Source organism: Syngnathus floridae, unplaced genomic scaffold, assembly GCF_059516105.1.
Source record: "Syngnathus floridae isolate MCC-2025c unplaced genomic scaffold, RoL_Sflo_1.0 HiC_scaffold_87, whole genome shotgun sequence".
Classification (NCBI taxonomy): domain Eukaryota; kingdom Metazoa; phylum Chordata; class Actinopteri; order Syngnathiformes; family Syngnathidae; genus Syngnathus; species Syngnathus floridae.
In genome coordinates this window covers 82,501-100,000 of record NW_028284115.1, presented here as the reverse complement: position 1 = coordinate 100,000, position 17,500 = coordinate 82,501, and positions in this window count along the sequence as shown.

Below are 17,500 nucleotides of genomic sequence, written 5' to 3'. Positions count from 1 at the left end.
GGTCGGCCACGAGTAGCGAGAATTCGGCCTCTTCGCCCGGAGCGCGGAGCGACTTTTGCGAAAATGCACTAAGTGCCAAAGCCCATTCATTTACAACGGCGTGTCCGCCAGAGGGCGCATTTCCCGCCGCGGACCGGCCGGCGGGGCTCGTCGGAGAGCGTATCCGCCTCTCGGTGGTTCTTACCGGGCGTGGGACGGCGTCCGCTGTGGGTACGTTACGGGACCACGTTCGGCCCGCGGACCAGCCGGCGGGGCTCTCTTGAAAGCTTACCCGCCTTCGCTGGTTCCCCGGTCGGCCGCGAGTGGCGAGAATTCGGCCTCTTCACCTGGAGCGCGGAGCGACTTTTGCGAAAATTTTTCTAAGTGCCAAGGGCTCTCGCGCCGCGATGCGTCCGCCTCTGCTGGTTCCCTGGTCGGCCACGAGTGGCGAGAATTCGGCCTCTTCACCTGGAGCGCGGAGCGACTTTTGCCAATTTTTTTCTAAGTGCCAAGGGCTCTTGCGCCGCGATGCGTCCGCCTCTGCTGGTTCCCCGGTCGGCCGCGAGTGGCGAGAATTCGGCCTCTTCACCCGGAGCGACTTTTGCCAATTTTTTTCTAAGTGCCAAGGGCTCTCGCGCCGCGATGCGTCCGCCTCTGCTGGTTCCCCGGTCGGCCGCGAGTGGCGAGAATTCGGCCTCTTCACCTGGAGCACGGAGCAACTTTTGCCAAATTTTTTCTAAGTGCCAAGGGCTCTCGCGCCGCGATGCGTCCGCCTCTGCTGGTTCCCCGGTCGGCCGCGAGTGGCGAGAATTCGGCCTCTTCACCCGGAGCCCGGGCCGACTCCCGCCGATACGATCACATCATGATCCAATAGCGAGTGTCGTATAACTATAACATGATGTACAAAATAAATATATAAATATTAACATCCCCTATAAACATTAAATATATAAATATTAACATCACCTATAAACATTAAACATATAAATATTAACATCGCCTATAAACATGATGAATACAGTGTTTATAACCGAATGCTCATTTTGTATTATTTGGCTTTAAATGCGATCATATGTAGTATATATCATGTATTTATCCACGAACCGTTAAAGAGATGTCAAGTCAGGCTACCTTAAGAGAGTCATAGTTACTCCCGCCGTTTACCCGCCTCTGTGCGAGAGGCGGTGTAATTTCTCTCCGTGTCCGCTGGAGGGAGGTATTTCCCCGTTACGACCTCCGGGAAGATCACCGGGACGCGGAGAACGCTTAGCCGGGGCGCTGGAAGCCTCGTTCGGCTTATAAAGTGAGGAGGAAAGCACTCGGGGAACCGGCTGGGGGTGCTGGGGAAGTTCAGCGGGCCGCGTAAAACGCTTAGCCGGGGCTCTGGAAGCCTCGTTCGGCTTAAAGAGTGAGGAGGAATGCATCATGAGAACCGGCTGGAGGTGCTTTGGAAGCTCGGCGGGCCGCGTAAAACGCTTAGCCGGGGCTCTGGAAGCCTCGTTCGGCTTAGAATGTGAGGAGGAATGCATCATGAGAACCGGCTGGAGGTGCTGTGGAAGCTCGGCGGGCCGCGTAAAACGCTTAGCCGGGGCGCTGGAAGCCTCGTTCGGCTTAGAAAGTGAGGAGGAATGCACCCGGGGAACCGGCTGGAGGTGCGGTGGAAGCTCAGCGGGCCGCGTAAAACGCTTAGCCGGGGCTCTGGAAGCCTCCTCGGGCGTCAAGAGTTAGGAGGAAAGCATCATGAGAACCGGCTGGAGGTGCGGTGGAAGCTCAGCGGGCCGCGTAAAACGCTTAGCCGAGGCTCTGGAAGCCTCCTCGGGCGTCAAGAGTTAGGAGGAAAGCCTCATGGGAACCGGCTGGAGGTGCGGTGGAAGCTCAGCGGGCCGCGTAAAACGCTTAGCCGGGGTGCTGGAAGTCTCCTCGGGGGTCAAGGGTTAGTAGAAAAAGCACCCCCGAGAACCGGCCGGGTCCTCCACGAACCGTGAAAAAGATGTCGAGTGCCGCTACCTTAAGAGAGTCATAGTTACTCCCGCCGTTTGGCCGAAGGTGTATTTACTCGCCGTGTCCGCTGGAGGGAGGTATTTCCCCGCTCCAACGTCAACGGCGGCTTCCGAACGTCTCCCCGAGCGCTCGGAAGTCCGCGCGGGGGGGAGAAGCGGGCCGTGCGAGGTTCCGGGTGGAGCTGGACCGTCACCGGGTCCGCTCGTCGTGCGCGCCGGCCGCTGGAAGTCGAATAAAGCTCCGCGATCTCATCCGCGGTGCTTGTAAACAGCCGATCCGCTGGGCTGGAGCTATTTTGGGCCACTTGGCGCGCGCACGGTCTCCCGGATGGTGCCGGGTGGAGTGCGTGAGCGCACCGGCCGCTGGAAGTCGCATAAAGCTCCGCGATCTCATCCGCGGAGCTTGTAAAGTGCAGATCCGGTCGGCTAGGAGCTATTTTGGGCCACTTGGCGCGTGCGCACGGCCTCCCGGAGGTGCCGGGTGGAGTGCGCGAGCGCACCGGCCGCTGGAAGTCGGATGAAGCTCCGCGATCTCATCCGCGGAGCTTGTAAAGTGCAGATCCGGTCGGCTAGGAGCTATTTTCGGCCACTTGCGCATGCGCACGGCCTCCCGGAGGTCCCGGGCGGCGTGCGTAAGCCCACCGGCCGCTGGAAGTCGAATAATGCTCCGCGATCTCATCCGCGGTGCTCACAAACAGCCGATCCGGTCGGCTAGGAGCTATTTTCGGCCACTTGCGCATGCGCACGGCCTCCCGGAGGTTCCGGGCGGCGTGCGTAAGCGCACGGGCCGCTGGAAGTCGAATAATGCTCCGCGATCTCATCCGCGGTGCTTACAACTAGCCGATCCGGTCGGCCTGGAGCTATTTTCGGCCACTTGGCCCGCGCGCACGGCCTCCCGGCTGTCCCGGTGGTCCCGGTCGCCTCCGCGGACGGTTAAAAAAAATCTCAAGTGAGCCTACCTTAAGAGAGTGATTGTTACTCCCGCATTTTGGCTACTCAAAGTGCCATCAGACGCGCAGCAACGCGAGTGTGCGCTAAGTGCGAGAGCTGGCGTATTTACCCGCCGTGTCCGCTAGAGGGAGGTAATTCCCCGTTACAAGCTCCGGGAAGATCAGCGGGACGCGGAGAACGCTTAGCCGGGGTGCTGGAAGCCTCGTTCGGCTTAGAAAGTGAGGCGGAAAGCACTCGGGGAACCGGCTGGAGGTGCTCTGGAAGTTCAGCGGGCCGCGCAAAACGCTTAGCCGGGGCTGTGGAAGCCTCCTTCGGCTTAGAAAATGAGGCGGAAAGCCTCATGAGAACCGGCTGGAGGTGCGGTGGGAGCTCAGCGGGCCGCGTAAAACGCTTAGCCGAGGCTCTGGAAGCCTCCTCGGGCGTCAAGAGTGAGGAGGAAAGCACCCGGAGAATGACATTTTGATATGATTTGACTATAAATGCGATCATATGTAGTATATATCATATATTTATCCACGAACCGTTCAAAAAAATCTCAAGTGAGCCTACCTTAAGAGAGTGACAGTTACTCCCGCCGTTTGGCCGCTCAGAGTGCCACCAGACGCGCAGCAACGCGAGTGTGCGCTAAGTGCGAGAGGTGGCGTATTTACCCGCCGTGTCCGCTGGAGGGAGGTAATTCCCCGTTACAAGCTCCGGGAAGATCAGCGGGACGCGGAGAACGCTTAGCCGGGGCTCTGGAAGCCTCGTTCGGCTTAAACAGTGAGGATGGGAGCACCCGGGGAACCGGCTGGAGGTGCTCTGGAAGTCCAGCGGGCCGCGTAAAACGCTTAGCCGGGGCTCTGGAAGCCTCCTCGGGCGTCAAGAGTGAGGAGGAATGCATCATGAGAACCGGCTGGAGGTGCTGTGGAAGCTCGGCGGGCCGCGTAAAACGCTTAGCCGAGGCTCTGGAAGCCTCCTCGGGCTTCAAGAGTTAGGAGGAAAGCCCCATGAGAACCGGCTGGAGGTGCTGTGGAAGCTCGGCGGGCCGCGTAAAACGCTTAGCCGGGTCTCTGGAAGCCTCGTTCGGCTTAAAGAGTGAGGAGTGAAGCACCCGGAGAACCGCCTGGAAGTGCTGTGGAGGCTCGGCGGGCCGCGTAAAACGCTTAGCCGGGGCTCTGGAAGCCTCGTTCGGCTTAAACAGTGAGCAGGAAAGCACCCGTGGAACCGGCTGGAGGTGCGGTGGAAGCTCAGCGGGCCGCGTAAAACGCTTAGCCGGGGCTCTGGAAGCCTCCTCGGGGGTCAAGAGTTAGGAGAAAAAGCACCCCCGAGAACCGGCCGGGTCCTCCACGAACCGTGAAAAAGATGTCGAGTGCCTCTACCTTAAGAGAGTCATAGTTACTCCCGCCGTTTGGCCGAAGGTGTATTTACTCGCCGTGTCCGCTGGAGGGAGGTATTTCCCCGCTCCAACGGCACCGGCGGCTTCCGAACGTCTCCCCGAGCGCTCGGAAGTCCGCGCGGGGGGGAGAAGCGGGCCGTGCGAGGTACCGGGTGGAGCTGGACCGTCACCTGGTCCGCTCGTCGGGCGCGCCGGCCGCTGGAAGTCGAACAAAGCTCCGCGATCTCATCCGCGGTGCTTGTAAAGTGCAGATCCGCTGGGCTGGAGCTATTTTGGGCCACTTGGCGCGCGCGCACGGCCTCCCGGAGGTGCCGGGTGGAGTGCGCGAGCGCACCGGCCGCTGGAAGTCGGATAAAGCTCCGCGATCTCATCCGCGGAGCTTGTAAAGTGCAGATCCGCTGGGCTGGAGCTATTTTCGGCCACTTGCGCATGCGCACGGCCTCCCGGAGGTGCCGGGTGGAGTGCGCGAGCGCACCGGCCGCTGGAAGTCGGATAAAGCTCCGCGATCTCATCCGCGGAGCTTGTAAAGTGCAGATCCGCTGGGCTGGAGCTATTTTCGGCCACTTGCGCATGCGCACGGCCTCCCGGAGGTTCCGGGCGGCGTGCGTAAGCGCACCGGCCGCTGGAAGTCGAATAATGCTCCGCGATCTCATCCGCGGTGCTTACAACTAGCCGATCCGGTCGGCCTGGAGCTATTTTCGGCCACTTGGCCCGCGCGCACGGCCTCCCGGCTGTCCCGGTGGTCCCGGTCGCCTCCGCGGGCGGTTAAAAAAATCTCAAGTGAGCCTACCTTAAGAGAGTGACTGTTACTCCCGCCGTTTGGCCGCTCAGAGTGCCACCGGACGCGCAGCAACGCGAGTGTGCGCTAAGTGCGAGAGGTGGCGTATTTACCCGCCGTGTCCGCTAGAGGGAGGTATTTCCCCGTTACAAGCTCCGGGAAGATCAGCGGGACGCGGAGAACGCTTAGCCGGGGCTCTGGAAGCCTCGGGCGGCTTAGAAAGTGAGGAGAAAAGCACCCGGAGAAGCGGCTGGAGGTGCTCTGGAAGTTCAGCGGGCCGCGTAAAACGCTTAGCCGGGGCTCTGGAAGCCTCGTTCGGCTTATAAAGTGAGGAGGAAAGCACTCGGGGAACCGGCTGGAGGTGCTGTGGAAGTTCAGCGGGCCGCGTAAAACGCTTAGCCGGGGCTCTGGAAGCCTCGTTCGGCTTAGGAAGTGAGGTGGAAAGCACCCGGAGAATATTTCAATATGATTTGACTATAAATGCGATCATATGTAGTATATATCACATATTTATCCACGAACCGTTCAAGAAAATGTCAAATGAGCCTAACTTAAGAGAGTGACTGTTACTCCCGCCGTTTGGCCGCTCAAAGTGCCACCGGACGCGCAGCAACGGGTGTGTGCGCTAAGTGCGAGAGGTGGCGTATTTACCCGCCGTGTCCGCTGGAGGGAGGTAATTCCCCGTTACGACCTCCGGGGAGATCAACGGGACGTGGAGAACGCTTAGCCGGGGCTCTGGAAGCCTCGGGCGGCTTAGAAAGTGAGGAGGAAAGCAGCCGGGGAACCGGCTGGAGGTGCTCTGGAAGCTCAGCGGGCCGCGCAAAACGCTTAGCCGGGGCTCTGGAAGCCTCGTTCGGCTTAAACAGTGAGGAGGAAAGCAGCCGTGGAACCGGCTGGAAGTGCTGTGGAGGCTCGGCGGGCCGCGTAAAATGCTTAGCCGGGGTGCTGGAAGCCTCGTTCGGCTTAAAGAGTGAGGAGTAAAGCACCATGAGGACCGTCTGGAGGTCTTCTGGAAGCACAGCGGGCCGTGGAGAACGCTTAGCCGGGGTGGTGGAAGCCTGGGCCGGCTTAGAGAGTGAGGAGTAAAGCACCATGAGGACCGGCTGGAGGTCTTCTGGAAGCACAGCGGGCCGTGGAGAACGCTTAGCCGGGGTGCTGGAAGTCGAGTAAGGCTCAGCCATCTCGTCCAAGGTGCTTACAAAGTGCATGTCCGCTCGGCTGGAGGTATTTCCGGCCACCCGGCGCGTGTGCACGGCCTCTGGGTGGCTCCGGGCCGGCTAGAATTCCGGACCGCGATCGCTAACTCGCGGGACCCTAAATGGCCCGCGGACCAGCCGGCGGGACCTCGGTGACCACCCATCCGCCTCGCGGTGGTCCCCGGCCGGGTAGAATTCCGGACCGCGATCGGTACCTCGCGGGACCCTAAATGGCCCGCGGACCAGCCGGCGGGACCTCGGTGAGCACCCATCCGCCTCGCGGTGGTTCCCGGCCGGCTAGAATTCCGGACCGTGATCGCTAACTCGCGGGACCCTAAATGGCCCGCGGACCAGCCGGCGGGACCTCGGTGACCACCCATCCGCCTCGCGGTGGTCCCCGGCCGGGTAGAATTCCGGACCGCGATCGGTACCTCGCGGGACCCTAAATGTCCCGCGGACCAGCCGGCGGGACCTCGGTGAGCACCCATCCGCCTCGCGGTGGTTCCCGGCCGGCTAGAATTCCGGACCGCGATCGCTAACTCGCGGGACCCTAAATGGCCCGCGGACCAGCCGGCGGGACCTCATTGAAGACCCATCCGCCTCGCGGTGGTCCCCGGCCGGCTAGAATTCCGGACCGCGATCGGTACCTCGCGGGACCCTAAATGGCCCGCGGACCAGCCGGCGGGACCTCGGTGAGCACCCATCCGCCTCGCGGTGGTTCCCGGCCGGCTAGAATTCCGGACCGCGATCGCTAACTCGCGGGACCCTAAATGGCCCGCGGACCAGCCGGCGGGACCTCGGTGACCACCCATCCGCCTCGCGGTGGTCCCCGGCCGGGTAGAATTCCGGACCGCGATCGGTACCTCGCGGGACCCTAAATGGCCCGCGGACCAGCCGGCGGGACCTCGGTGAGCACCCATCCGCCTCGCGGTGGTTCCCGGCCGGCTAGAATTCCGGACCGCGATCGGTAACTCGCGGGACCCTAAATGGCCCGCGGACCAGCCGGCGGGACCTCGGTGAAGACCCATCCGCCTCGCGGTGGTCCCCGGCCGGCTAGAATTCCGGACCGCGATCGGTAACTCGCGGGACCCTAAATGGCCCGCGGACCAGCCGGCGGGACCTCGGTGAAGACCCATCCGCCTCGCGGTGGTCCCCGGCCGGGTAGAATTCCGGACCGCGATCGGTAACTCGCGGGACCCTAAATGGCCCGCGGACCAGCCGGCGGGACCTCGGTGAAGACCCATCCGCCTCGCGGTGGTCCCCGGCCGGCTAGAATTCCGGACCGCGATCGGTAACTCGCGGGACCCTAAATGGCCCGCGGACCAGCCGGCGGGACCTCGGTGAAGACCCATCCGCCTCGCGGTGGTCCCCGGCCGGCTAGAATTCCGGACCGCGATCGGTAACTCGCGGGACCCTAAATGGCCCGCGGACCAGCCGGCGGGACCTCGGTGAAGACCCATCCGCCTCGCGGTGGTCCCTGGCCGGGTAGAATTCCGGACCGCGATCGCTAACTCGCGGGACCCTAAATGGCCCGCGGACCAGCCGGCGGGACCTCGGTGAAGACCCATCCGCCTCGCGGTGGTCCCCGGCCGGCTAGAATTCCGGACCGCGATCGCTAACTCTCGGGACCCTAAATGGCCCGCGGACCAGCCGGCGGGACCTCGGTGACCACCCATCCGCCTCGCGGTGGTCCCTGGCCGGCTAGAATTCCGGACCGCGATCGCTAACTCGCGGGACCCTAAATGGCCCGCGGACCAGCCGGCGGTACCTCGGTGACCACCCATCCGCCTCGCGGTGGTCCCTGGCCGGGTAGAATTCCGGACCGCGATCGGTAACTCGCGGGACCCTAAATGGCCCGCGGACCAGCCGGCGGGACCTCGGTGAAGACCCATCCGCCTCGCGGTGGTCCCCGGCCGGCTAGAATTCCGGACCGCGATCGCTAACTCGCGGGACCGCAATTGGCCCGCGGACCAGCCGGCGGGACCCGCTTGACTTCCTATCCGCCTTCGCTGGTTCCCAAGTCGGCTAGAATTCCGGACCGCGATCGCTAACTCGCGGGACCGCAATTGGCCCGCGGACCAGCCGGCGGGACCCACTTGACTTCCTATCCGCCTTCGCTGGTTCCCAAGTCGGCTAGAATTCCGGACCGCAATCGCTAACTCGCGGGACCGCAATTGGCCCGCGGACCAGCCGGCGGGACCCAATCCACTTCCTATCCGCCTTCGCTGGTTCCCAAGTCGGCTAGAATTCCGGACCGCGATCGCTAACTCGCGGGACCGCAATTGGCCCGCGGACCAGCCGGCGGGACGCGCTTGACTTCCTATCCGCCTTCGCTGGTTCCCAAGTCGGCCACAAATTACGATTATTCGGCCTCTCGCTCTGGAAGTGCCATCGGCACTTGCTCGGAAAAGTGTCCGCCTCTTCTGGTTCCCTAGGTCGGCCGCCAAATGCGAAAAATCGGCCTCTACCCCGTTTGGGTACCAGGGGTAGGGTGCAGTACCAACTTTGGTCTTCAGGTGCGCCAGAGCGCGATGGTTGGTCCCACTAGTCAGCGTACTCATCGACGGTTTACTCCCCTTTCGCAAAATATAGTGGGCACGTATGTGCAGGACTGTTTATTTTTATTTTGAAAAATTTTCTAAGTGCCAGCGGACGCTGGCACACGACGTGTCCGAGCCACGATGGTGCCCAGGCCGGACAGCGACGGCGAAAAAGCCCATTCTGGAAGTTTCGAATATGCCAACGGCAAAAGCGGCGTGATGTGTCCGCCTCGGCTGGTTCTCCGGCCGGCCAGAAAAAGTGAAAATTCGGCCTCTCGCTCTGGAGGTCCGACGAACTTTGGCGAATATTTTCTAAGTGCCAACGGGTGTTACACCGTAATGTGTCCGACGCGGCTGGTTCCTCCGGTCGGCCAGAAAAAGTGAAAATTCGGCCTCTTCGCCTGGAAGTCCGGCCGACTTGGGCGAATATTTTCTAAGTGCCAACGGGTGTTGCGCCGAAATGTGTCCGACTCGGCTGGTTCCCCGAGTCGGCCCGAACGAGCGAAAATTCGGCCTCTTCGCCTGGAAGTCCGACGAACTTTGGCGAATATTTTCTAAGTGCCAACGGGTGTTCGGCCGTAATGTGTCCGACTCGGCTGGTTCCCCGAGTCGGCCCGAACGAGCGAAAATTCGGCCTCTTCGCCTGGAGGTCCAACGAACTTTGGCGAATATTTTCTAAGTGCCAACGGGTGTTACACCGTAATGTGTCCGACTCGGCTGGTTCCCCGAGTCGGTCAGAAAAAGTGAAAATTCAGGCTCTTCGCCTGGAAGTCCGGCCGACTTTGGCGAATATTTTCTAAGTGCCAACGGGTTTTCGGCCGTAATGTGTCCGACTCGGCTGGTTCCCCGAGTCGGCCCGAACGAGCGAAAATTCAGCCTCTTCGCCTGGAAGTCCGGCCGACTTTGGCGAATATTTTCTAAGTGCCAACGGGTGTTCGGCCGTAACGTGTCCGACTCGGCTGGTTCCCCGAGTCGGCCCGAACGAGTGAAAATTCGGCCTCTTGCTCTGGAAGTCCTGCCAATTTGAGCGAATATTTTCTAAGTGCCATCGGGTCTTGCCCGGAAAAGTGTCCGACTCGGCTGGTTCCCTAGTTCGGCCACATAATGTGAAAATTCGGCCTCTTGCTCTGGAAGTCCTGCCAACTTGAGCGAATATTTTCTAAGTGCCATCGGGTCTTGCCCGGAAAAGTGTCCGACTCGGCTGGTTCCCCGAGTCGGCCCGAACGAGCGAAAATTCGGCCTCTTGCTCTGGAAGTCCTGCCAACTTGAGCGAATATTTTCTAAGTGCCATCGGGTCTTGCCCGGAAAAGTGTCCGACTCGGCTGGTTCCCCGAGTCGGCCCGAACGAGCGAAAATTCGGCCTCTTGCTCTGGAAGTCCTGCCAACTTGAGCGAATATTTTCTAAGTGCCATCGGGTCTTGCCCGGAAAAGTGTCCGACTCGGCTGGTTCCCCGAGTCGGCCACGGAATGTGAAAATTCGGCCTCTTGCTCTGGAAGTCCTGCCAACTTGAGCGAATATTTTCTAAGTGCCATCGGGTCTTGCCCGGAAAAGTGTCCGACTCGGCTGGTTCCCCGAGTCGGCCCGAACGAGCGAAAATTCGGCCTCTTGCTCTGGAAGTCCTGCCAACTTGAGCGAATATTTTCTAAGTGCCATCGGGTCTTGCCCGGAAAAGTGTCCGACTCGGCTGGTTCCCTAGTTCGGCCACATAATGTGAAAATTCGGCCTCTTGCTCTGGAAGTCCTGCCAACTTGAGCGAATATTTTCTAAGTGCCATCGGGTCTTGCCCGGAAAAGTGTCCGACTCGTCTGGTTCCCCGAGTCGGCCCGAACGAGCGAAAATTCGGCCTCTTGCTCTGGAAGTCCTGCCAACTTGAGCGAATATTTTCTAAGTGCCATCGGGTCTTGCCCGGAAAAGTGTCCGACTCGGCTGGTTCCCTAGTTCGGCCACATAATGTGAAAATTCGGCCTCTTGCTCTGGAAGTCCTGCCAACTTGAGCGAATATTTTCTAAGTGCCATCGGGTCTTGCCCGGAAAAGTGTCCGACTCGGCTGGTTCCCCGAGTCGGCCCGAACGAGCGAAAATTCGGCCTCTTGCTCTGGAAGTCCTGCCAACTTGAGCGAATATTTTCTAAGTGCCATCGGGTCTCTCCCGGAAAAGTGTCCGCCTCGTCCGGTTCCCTAGTTCGGCCACGGAATGTGAAAATTCGGCCTCTCTGAGGTACCAGGGGTACGCATTTAGGTACCAGGGGTAGTCGCTGAGGTACCAGGGGTATGCATTTAGGTACCAGGGGAGACCACTACGGTCTGTTGGTCCCCCTAGTTAGTGTACTCATCGGTTTACTCCCCTTTCGCAAAATATAGTCGGCACGTATGTGCAGGACTGTTTATTTTTATTTTGAAAAATGTTCTAAGTGCCAACGGAAGCTGGCACACGAACTGTCCGAGCCACGATGGTGCCCAGGCCGGACAGCGACGGCGAAAAAGCCGATGTGTGTTTGATGGAAGTTTCGAATATTTTCAAAGTGCCAACGGCACTTGCGGGGTGATGTGTCCGCCTCGTCTGGTTCCCCAGGTCGGCCAGAAAAAGTGAAAATTCGGCCTCTTCTCCTGGAAGTCCGGCCAAGTTTGGCGAATATTTTCAAAGTGCCAACGGCACTTGCGGGGTGATGTGTCCGCCTCGTCTGGTTCCCCAGGTCGGCCAGAACAAGTGAAAATTCGGCCTCTTCTCCTGGAAGTCCGGCCAAGTTTGGCGAATATTTTCAAAGTGCCAACGGCACTTGCGGGGTGATGTGTCCGCCTCGTCTGGTTCCCCAGGTCGGCCAGAACAAGTGAAAATTCGGCCTCTTCTCCTGGAAGTCTGGCCAAGTTTGGCGAATATTTTCAAAGTGCCAACGTCACTTGCGGGGTGATGTGTCCGCCTCGTCTGGTTCCCCAGGTCGGCCAGAACAAGTGAAAATTCGGCCTCTTCTCCTGGAAGTCTGGCCAAGTTTGGCGAATATTTTCTAAGTGCCAACGACTCAACAGCCGTAAAGTGTCCGCCTCGGCTGGTTCCCCATAACGGCCAGAACAAGTGAAAATTCGGCCTCTTCTCCTGGAAGTCTGGCCAAGTTTGGCGAATATTTTCTAAGTGCCAACGACTCAACAGCCGTAAAGTGTCCGCCTCGGCTGGTTCCCCATAACGGCCAGAACAAGTGAAAATTCGGCCTCTTCTCCTGGAAGTCTGGCCAAGTTTGGCGAATATTTTCTAAGTGCCAACGACTCAACCAGCCTAAAGTGTCCGCCTCGGCTGGTTCCCCATAACGGCCAGAACAAGTGAAAATTCGGCCTCTTCTCCTGGAAGTCTGGCCAAGTTTGGCGAATATTTTCTAAGTGCCAACGACTCAACCAGCCTAAAGTGTCCGCCTCGGCTGGTTCCCCATAACGGCCACCAAAAGTGAAAATTCGGCCTCTTCTCCTGGAAGTCTGGCCAAGTTTGGCGAATATTTTCTGAGTGCCAACGACTCAACCAGCCTAAAGTGTCCGCCTCGGCTGGTTCCCCATAACGGCCACCAAAAGTGAAAATTCGGCCTCTTCTCCTGGAAGTCAAGCCAAGTTTGGCAAATATTTTCTAAGTGCCAACGGCTCTTGAGCCGAAAAGTGTCCGCCTCGGCTGGTTCCCCATAACGGCCATGAAAAGTGAAAATTCGGCCTCTTCTCCTGGAAGTCAAGCCAAGTTTGGCAAATATTTTCTAAGTGCCAACGACTCAACCAGCCTAAAGTGTCCGCCTCGGCTGGTTCCCCAGGTCGGCCACCAAAAGTGAAAATTCGGCCTCTTCTCCTGGAAGTCTGGCCAAGTTTGGCAAATATTTTCTAAGTGCCAACGACTCAACCAGCCTAAAGTGTCCGCCTCGGCTGGTTCCCCAGGTCGGCCACCAAAAGTGAAAATTCGGCCTCTTCTCCTGGAAGTCAAGCCAAGTTTGGCGAATATTTTCTAAGTGCCAACGACTCAACCAGCCTAAAGTGTCCGCCTCGGCTGGTTCCCCAGGTCGGGTACCACAAGTGAAAATTCGGCCTCTTCTCCTGGAAGTCAAGCCAAGTTTGGCGAATATTTTCTAAGTGCCATCGACTCGACCAGCGTAAAGTGTCCGCCTCGGCTGGTTCCCCATAACGGCCCACAAAAGTGAAAATTCGGCCTCTTCTCCTGGAAGTCAAGCCAAGTTTGGCAAATATTTTCTAAGTGCCAACGACTCAACCAGCGTAAAGTGTCCGCCTCGGCTGGTTCCCCATAACGGCCACCAAAAGTGAAAATTCGGCCTCTTCTCCTGGAAGTCTGGCCAAGTTTGGCAAATCTTTTCTAAGTGCCAACGACTCAACCAGCCTAAAGTGTCCGCCTCGGCTGGTTCCCCAGGTCGGCCACCAAAAGTGAAAATTCGGCCTCTTCTCCTGGAAGTCTGGCCAAGTTTGGCAAATATTTTCTAAGTGCCAACGACTCAACCAGCCTAAAGTGTCCGCCTCGGCTGGTTCCCCAGGTCGGCCACCAAAAGTGAAAATTCGGCCTCTTCTCCTGGAAGTCAAGCCAAGTTTGGCGAATATTTTCTAAGTGCCAACGACTCAACCAGCCTAAAGTGTCCGCCTCGGCTGGTTCCCCAGGTCGGCCACCAAAAGTGAAAATTCGGCCTCTTCTCCTGGAAGTCAAGCCAAGTTTGGCAAATATTTTCTAAGTGCCAACGACTCAACCAGCGTAAAGTGTCCGCCTCGGCTGGTTCCCCAGGTTGGCCACCAAAAGTGAAAATTCGGCCTCTTCTCCTGGAAGTCAAGCCAAGTTTGGCAAATATTTTCTAAGTGCCAACGGCTCTTGAGCCGAAAAGTGTCCGCCTCGGCTGGTTCCCCAGGTCGGCCACCAAAAGCGAAAATTCGGCCTCTTCTCCTGGAAGTCAAGCCAAGTTTGGCAAATATTTTCTAAGTGCCAACGGCTCTTGAGCCGAAAAGTGTCCGCCTCGGCTGGTTCCCCAGGTCGGCCACCAAAAGCGAAAATTCGGCCTCTTCTCCTGGAAGTCCTGCCAACTTGTGCGAATTTTTTCTAAGTGCCAACGACTCAACAGCCGTAAAGTGTCCGCCTCGGCTGGTTCCCCATAACGGCCACCAAAAGCGAAAATTCGGCCTCTTGCTCTGGAAGTCCTGCCAACTTGTGCGAATTTTTTCTAAGTGCCAACGACTCAACAGCCGTAAAGTGTCCGCCTCGGCTGGTTCCCCATAACGGCCACCAAAAGCGAAAATTCGGCCTCTGGCCCCGGAAGTCCTGCCAACTTGTGCGAATTTTTTCTAAGTGCCAACGGCTCTTGAGCCGAAAAGTGTCCGCCTCGGCTGGTTCCCGCGGTCGGCCGCCGAAAGCGAAAATTCGGCCTCTCCCTCTTTAGGTACCAGGGGTTGGGGTACCAGGGGTAGGGTGCAGTACCAACTTTGGTCTTCAGGTGCGCCAGAGTACGATGGTTGGTCCCCCTAGTCAGCGTACTCATCAACGATTTACCCCCCTTTCGCAAAATATAGTCAGAACGAGCATGGGGGGCGCATAATTTACCCCACAAAATGAAAGGGCCCGGTGCCGAGCGCTTGGTCATGGCCGCCAGCAGCGCCCCTTGCTCGGTGGGAACACAACACGCAGGGTTGCACAGCACCCTGGAAGGCACAAAGAGAGTGAAAAATTTTCTAAGTGTCACTCTTGACGAAAAATGTCTAAGTGCCTCTCTTGACGAAAAATTTCTAAGTGCCACGCTTGACGAAAAATGTCTAAGTGCCACAGCGCTCGAAAATTTCCTAAGTGCGAGCACGGCTGTGAAATATTCAAAGTACAAGGAACGCTGGCAGAATCTCTCGACGGCCGTCTGCTCCCGGCGGCCGCCGTGAAGTCTCCCCTCCCGGGGACGGCTGTCTGCTCCCGGCAGCCGTCCTTAACCCCCTCCCCACACGTTGGACGAACACCAGCCGAGGGCGAAAGGCTCGCGGTGTGGAAGGATCGTGGCCACGGCTAATCTAGCGATGCCCGCGTTGGACGGTCACACCGCACGACAGAGCGGGGCCTGCATCCGGCGCGAGGCGGCCTTCAGGCACGTGGCTCGAGACGACCTCACCCGCCCTAGCCCGGAGCGGAAAGACTTTGAAATTTTCAAAGTCCAAGGAACACTGGCAGAATGGGAGGACCGGCCGCCTCCTTAAACACAGGCCGGAGAGATGGAGCGGGATCAGCGGCCCGCGCGTTGAGCGAACACCGGCCGAGGGCGAAAGGCTCGCGGTGTGGAAGGATCGTGGCCACGGCTAATCTAGCGATGCCCGCGTTGGACGGTCACACCGCACGACAGAGCGGGGCCTGCATCCGGCGCGAGGCGGCCTTCAGGCACGTGGTTCGAGACGACCTCACCCGCCCTAGCCCGGAGCGGAAAGACTTTGAAATAGTCAAAGTCCAAGGAACACTGGCAGAATCTCTCGACGGCCGTCTGCTCCCGGCGGCCGCCGTGAAGTCTCCCCTCCCGGGGACGGCTGTCTGCTCCCGGCAGCCGTCCATAACCCCCTCCCCACACGTTGGTTGAACATCAGCCGAGGGCGAAAGGCTCGCGGTGTGGAAGGATCGTGGCCACGGCTAATCTAGCGATGCCCGCGTTGGACGGTCACACCGCACGACAGAGCGGGGCCTGCATCCGGCGCGAGGCGGCCTTCAGGCACGTGGTTCGAGACGACCTCACCCGCCCTAGCCCGGAGCGGAAAGACTTTTCAAAGTCCAAGGAACACTGGCAGAATGGGAGGACCGGCCGCCTCCTTAAACACAGGCCGGAGCGACCGAGCGGGATCAGCGGCCCGCGCGCAGGGTCTTTGAAATGTACAAAGTCCTAGGGACAATGGCAGAATCGCTCGACGGCCGTCTGCTCCCGGCGGCCGCGGTGAAGGGACTGTACACCCCACCCGGGGACGGCTGTCTGCTCCCGGCAGCCGTCCTTCCCCCCCACCCCACACGTTGACCGACACCGGCCGAGGGCGAAAGGCTCGCGGTGTGGAAGGATCGTGGCCACGGCTAATCTAGCGATGCCCGCGTTGGACGGTCACACCGCACGACAGAGCGGGGCCTGCATCCGGCGCGAGGCGGCCTTCAGGCACGTGGTTCGAGACGACCTCACCCGCCCTAGCCCGGAGCGAAAAGACTTTGAAATATTCAAAGTCCAAGGAACACTGGCAGAATGGGAGGACCGGCCGCCTCCTTAAACACAGGCCGGAGCGACCGAGCGGGATCAGCGGCCCGCGCGGAGGGTCTTTAAAATGTACAAAGTCCTAGGAACAATGGCAGAATCGCTCGACGGCCGTCTGCTCCCGGCGGCCGCGGTGGAAGGACTGTACACCCCACCCGGGGACGGCTGTCTGCTCCCGGCAGCCGTCCTTCCCCCCCACCCACACGTTGACCGACACCGGCCGAGGGCGAAAGGCTCGCGGTGTGGAAGGATCGTGGCCACGGCTAATCTAGCGATGCCCGCGTTGGACGGTCACACCGCACGACAGAGCGGGGCCGCATCTGGCGCGAGGCGGCCTTCAGGCACGTGGTTCGAGACGACCTCACCCGCCCTAGCCCGGAGCGGAAAGACTTTGAAATTTTCAAAGTCCAAGGAACACTGGCAGAATGGGAGGACCGGCCGCCTCCTTAAACACAGGCCGGGCGAAAAATATGCGAATGTTGGGTCTCATCCAAGAAAGGGAGTTACCGGCCGCCTCCTTAAACACAGGCCGGGCGAAAAATATGCGAATGGTCCATCCAAGGAAGGAGGACCGGCCGCCTCCTTAAACACAGGCCGGGCGAAAAATATGCGAATGGTCCATCCAAGGAAGGAGGAGCGGCCGCCTCCTTAAACACAGGCCGGAGAGATGGAGCGGGATCAGCGGCCCGCGCTTTGAGCGACCACCGGCCGAGGGCGAAAGGCTCGCGGTGTGGAAGGATCGTGGCCACGGCTAATCTAGCGATGCCCGCGTTGGACGGTCACACCGCACGACAGAGCGGGGCCTGCATCCGGCGCGAGGCGGCCTTCAGGCACGTGGTTCGAGACGACTTCACCCGCCCTAGCCCGGAGCTGAAACTCTGCGAATGTTAACATCCAAGGATGGAGGCAACGGCCGTCTCGTTAAGCTGAGGCCGGAGGAAAGTCTGCGGATTCGGGGCATCCAAGGCAGATGGAGGTGCCGGCCGCCTCGGTAAACAGAGGCCGGACCGACCGACATGCGACCATGACCCGCCTTGGTAGGGCCCCCACCGGCCCCGGCTAGCGCCGGCGTTGGGTGGACGGTTCCTCCCCACTTGCGGGTCGCCCTCTAGCGCTACGGCCGCCGCGCGAGCGCGCGCTCCGACGCCGCCCCCGCAGGCCTAGCGCGAGCCGTACGGCAGCGAGACCGAGACGCCCCGATTCCACGCACGCACCTAGCGGTCATCAACGGAGGCCGAGCGCGCGATCCGACTCGCGGCACGCCACGTGGGCGTCCGCCGGCCGCGCCGGTCTACCGCGAAAGATGTTTCTCAAACCCTCGCCTAACCTAGGGACGGCTATCTCGGGAAGCCGCCCCCGCATCTGCACCTATCCGCTAAGCCCTCCCGACCACCGCGAAGCGGGAGGACGTCTATCGTGGCCGCCGGGGCGTATGACCCCTCCGCGTGAGGCGTGCGGGCTCGGGTGG